Source organism: Poromitra crassiceps (assembly GCF_964638095.1).
Source record: "Poromitra crassiceps genome assembly, contig: HAP1_SCAFFOLD_351, whole genome shotgun sequence".
NCBI classification, from domain to species: Eukaryota; Metazoa; Chordata; class Actinopteri; order Beryciformes; family Melamphaidae; genus Poromitra; species Poromitra crassiceps.
In genome coordinates, this window is record NW_028152053.1 from 16,402 (window position 1) to 21,868 (window position 5,467).

Sequence of the window (5,467 nt, forward strand, 5' to 3'; positions counted from 1 at the left end):
TATGTACACAGCTGTCAGCCACTTGGGTAAAGATACAATATACAATAAATAGAATATACATACATGTAATCCTGCTAGTAATCCCCATTTTCCACTAAATGTAACTGTAATCTTGATTACATCTTTTTTATGCAACTGTAAGGGATTACAGTTAACTTGTTTGTATCCTGATTACAGTAACCAGATTAGATGTAATCAGTTACTTCCCAAGCCTGCTCACATTTCCTGCTTCTAAAAAATAAACAATAAATAAAAATCCTGCTTCTCAGTCTAGTCTGTCAGACATTTTGTGCTCTGTTTAAGAAACTCCTAATAGGCCTGCTCTCAATAGACTACTTTGATCTTTATTAGGATCTGATCTTTCTTTTAAGGGTAAGGTCTTAGAGAATTCAGACTTCAGACTTCAGACAACTTTTATTAATCCCAGAAGGGCAATTCAGTTTCACAGCCTACCCAATACCTTCAAAGCTCACAGTGAGCTACAAACTTCAGACATGACAGGACGTAACGTAACAGCATGACATGACATAAACAAACAAATAATGTCAGAGATAACAGATCAGACTCATATAAACATGAACAAGAAATAAAAAGTATACATATATTTCTATATGTAAAGACATGAGAACATGTATAAGAAATAAAATATATATATATATATGTATGAGCAAGCCTAACCTGTTCGTCACAGACAGGATACGTACAGCCTGTTGTGCGCTCATACTGTATGAGTGAAGGCATTCACTTAAAATGACTACTGTCTGTGTTTAACAGCCTGACAGCAGAAGGAAAGAAAGACTTGGAGTACCTGTTCGTTCTCCTAGGGGGCGCATAGTAGCGCCGGCCTGAGGGCATCAGAGCAAATTCACTGGACAAAATGTGGCTAGATTGTCTTATTGAATGTCATCATTCTAAGAATGTCAACGCTACAGGACCAACTCACACCTTTTTTGATTTAGTGGGAAGCTGATGTACTGTTGAGTTAATTCTGTCTCTTGTTCCCTGTACAGTGCAGAGTCACAGACTGTTAGATCTGTTACAGTCAAATGTTAAATCATAATTATTTATGTTGTAACATATTAAACACTCACCTTGCACAGCTCCTGTTGCTCCTGCCTCCTGCTCTGCTCTGCACTCTCACTCAGCAGCACTTTCACACATGTTTGCTCCTCCCCTCAGGTGTTGCTCCTCCCCTCAGGTGTTGCTCCTCCCCTCATGTTTCCAGATCTTGTGACTATAACAAGCAGGAATTTGACATTTAAAAAAGCGCTGCAGTAAAACAACATGAGAATGATCACAGAGCTCAGCTATCTGGGGACATGAATATGATGGAGTTACTGATCACAATTTGATTTGATCTTTTTTATGGAAATTTCAAAAAACTGCCTCTGTAGAACTGAAGGGATATTGTTGTGGTGTTTAGTAGACTATCTAATTATTAAAGATGCTTTAGTGAAAGAAAAATAAATAATGATACATGCTATGTATTTCAACAAAGGAAATAAAGAGAAAAATAGAACCTTTCCTGTTTTAACCAACCTTCATGGCTATTGCTCCATGAGGCATGAAGTCCCTCTCAGTGCCCACAATGCTTTACTCTCCAAAGTGAGTAGACGCTCAATCAATTTTCCCCACTGCGCTGGCCAGCAGGCCAGGCCGGGGTCAGAAGATGATGAAGTCAGGACTCTCACTTAAGGACATTTAGTGAAGGGTGTTGGGGCTAGGGATTCGAATGGTGTGTAGGGGGAGTGGCTAGGTGCATGTGGGTGGTGGAGGAGTTGCAAGCCAGGGGGGCAGGGCTATGGAAAAGGGGAAAGGAAGGTTGTAGCATGTCGGGGTTCCAGGGGTGAGGTGGGATGGCTAGGGGGATGTGGGTGGTGGTGTACTACATACTACAGCAGTAGAAACAAGGCTACAAGACGGGGGATTGATTGTTGACTGACTGACTGACTGACTGACTGGATAACAAACAAACCAGCTGCTATGAAGACAAGTGTTACTGCCTATTGAGACTGGTTAACCTTCCTACCTGGCAGACAAGTGCGTGCGTGTGTCTGTGTGTGCGTGTGTGTTTGTGTGTGCGTGCGTGCGCATGTGTGTGTGTGTGTGTGCGCGAGTGTGTGTCTGTGTGTGTGTGTGTGTGTGTGTGTGTGTGTGTGAGTGCGCGCGTGTGTGTCTGTGTGTGTGTGTGTGTGTGTGTGTGTGTGTGTGTGTGTGGGCGTGTGTATGTGTGTGCGCATGTGTGTGTTTGTTACAGAGCTCATAGAGAGTGCGATGTACCTGTTCAGGGCGACAGGTGACCACACCTACCTCCAGCTGGGCCTGGATGCTCTGGAGTCCATAGAGAAGATCGCCAAGACGCCCTGTGGATACGCTAGTGTAAGTCTGCCTGTCTGACTGACTGAATATATGACTGTCTGTCTGTCTGACTGAATATATGACTGACTGTCTGTCTGACTGAATATATGACTGTCTGTCTGTCTGACTGAATATATGACTGTCTGTCTGTCTGACTGAATATATGACTGACTGTCTGTCTGACTGAATATATGACTGTCTGTCTGTCTGACTGAATATATGACTGACTGACTGACTTACTGACTGAATATATGACTGTCTGCCTGTCTGTCTGACTGAATATATGACTGTCTGTCTGTCTGACTGAATATATGACTGACTGTCTGTCTGACTGAATATATGACTGTCTGTCTGTCTGACTGAATATATGACTGACTGACTGACTGACTTACTGACTGAATATATGACTGTCTGCCTGTCTGTCTGACTGAATATATGACTGTCTGAATATATGACTGTCTGTCTGTCTGTCTGTCTGTCTGTCTGTCTGTCTGTCTGACTGACTGTCTGTCTGTCTGTCTGACTGAATATATGACTGTCTGTCTGTCTGTCTGTCTGTCTGTCTGACTGAATATATGACTGTCTGTCTGTCTGTCTGTCTGTCTGACTGAATATATGACTGTCTGTCTGTGTGACTGAATATATGACTGACTGTCTGTTTGTCTGTCTGTTTGACTGACTGCCTCACAAGGTTCCTTCCCTTTTTCCTACAAAGATAGGTTTTGATTTCTGTTCTCTCTCTCTTCTCTCTTCTCCTCTCTCCTGTCTTGTTGTGTTCTCTCTCTCCTCTCTCCTCTCTGCTCTCTCCCTCTCTTATCTTGCTATGCTTGTTTTTTTAGAAGCTGTATATAAGTTCTGTTTGTAACCGAATTAATGTGAGTCCTGAGTGGTAGCGACTCACGAGTAAGTTGGTTAAACTCACTCCCCAGTATAAAAGCCTGTTAACCAGCTCTACCAAGGGAGCTAGGTCTCTTAGCATAGTGGTTAGCACGTGCCTTTTGGTAGCGGGAGGTCGCTGGATCGAATCCCACCCCTGGGCAAGCCCTTAACATGGGTTGCTGCCAGAAGTGTCAACACACTGCATGTTACCTATTGATTGTGGTTAGCTAGGACTAGCTAGACACATTCTCTGTAAAGTCCTCTGAGACATGCCAGGTCACATATTCATTGTGCTTAGCTAGACCTAGCTAGACACATTCTCTGTAAAGTCCTCTGAGACATGCTTGTGAATTGACCGGACTTGACATTTTTATTCTGATTGGGCAGCTATTCTGATGAAAAGGCTCCATGTAAACACAGCTATTGTCAATGTTCCTGTCCACCTCAGATTAAAGACCTGCGGGACCACCAGCTGGACAACAGGATGGAGTCCTTCTTCCTGGCCGAAACCTGGGAGGAGGGGGGGGGGAGGGGGGGCAGTGCGTCTTAGGGGAGGGGGGCTTCATTTTCAACACGGAGGCCCACCCACTCGACCCGGCCGCGCTCTACTGCTGCGGCCGCCACGCCCACGAGAGGCACGAGCTGAGGGACATCCTGCTCAGCCTATCACAGCAGCCCTCGGAAAAGACCGGCAGCCAATCACAGACGCCCTCCAAGCAGACTGAGGACAATCCTCCCCCCGGCCAATCGGAGAGCATCGCCCTGAAACCTGGCGAGCGAAAGACCGCCCCCCTGCTGTCCTGCCCCGTTCAGCCTTTCAGTGCTCGACTCACGGTCCTGGGACAAGTGTTCTCCGATGATACCTGACATCATCTGGGCTCGACTTGCTGGTCTGATCTTGGTTGGTTTATGTTGTGGGTTTGTGTAGTGGGGGATCCAGTGACGAGGAGGAGCTGTGATCTTTGTGATTGTAGGAGGGAAAACAAGGAGAGGACAATGACATCACCATAGCCCCCCCCCCTCATTTCAGCCTCTGATGACATCACTGTCCACTCTGATGACATCACTCCTCACTCCTCACTCAGGTAGGATGAGTGTTCGAGCCCACTGAGCCAATAACTGTGACCTCTGATGTCAACTCAAATGTTGCTCTGTTGTCTTTGATGCTGTAATTTAAATTAAAAGTAAAATATATTTTTTATTTATGACAAAATCTGTGGTGGTCGCTGTATGATTTCATAAGACAAGATGGAGGTTTAATGTCTTAGAGTCTACAGAGTACTTGTAATATTTCAACAGCTTATTAGTTGACATTCAACAATTCAACTCTTTAACACGTTCAACAAATTATCTATAGACACTTTTAACTTCACAACTAGACATTCTAAATTGCCCCTAGGTTGTTGCATTGTTTGCTGGTACAATAGAAAGGCAAAGTGAACGTCACTTCCTGCTTCAGCACTGTACCACAGATTTTCATCCGCCATTTATTTTCCCATAGACATTTCGTAAAATGCGTATAAAATAGAACATTTCACTCAGACCAAAACTAAAAAAAACATAGAACAAATACTTTCTTTAAACCCGCATTTTTCTTACGTTTTGGACGGTCCCAGTGAAATGTTATGCGATCTCTCCTGTTTTTATATATATATCTGTACCATTTGGTTTGAACCAGTAAAACTATTTTTATACGCATTTTACGAAATGTCTATGGGAAAATAAATGGCGGATGAAAATCTCTGGTACAGTGCTGAAGCAGGAAGTAGGTGGTCACTTTGCCTCTATAGCTGACAGGGTTCAAAGTGTTCCCTAGCAACACAAATCTATGAAAACTGTCTATAGAGTATATGTGACAATTCATGAACATACCTACATCTCTACGACATCTACAGACAAACAGTTCAATTGTTGAATGTCAACTAATAAGCTGTTGAAATGTTGTCTATGATCTAAATAAAGTATTAAACTAACTTTTGAGCCTAAATCTCCACTTTCCACGCGCATGTGTCGGAGGAAAACATGTAGGAACATCACTGACACAACTGATGGCCTGCAAGTGTGGACAGACCTGTAAGCTTCCAGACTGTTCCTGCCTTGCCAACAAACTAAAGTGCACAGAAATGTGCAAGCTACAAACCTGCAGCCATCACAGCGAGGAGGAGGATGTAGAAGTTGTTGTGACCCTGGATGACTATGATGATACTGATGATGATGAATCAAACAGAAT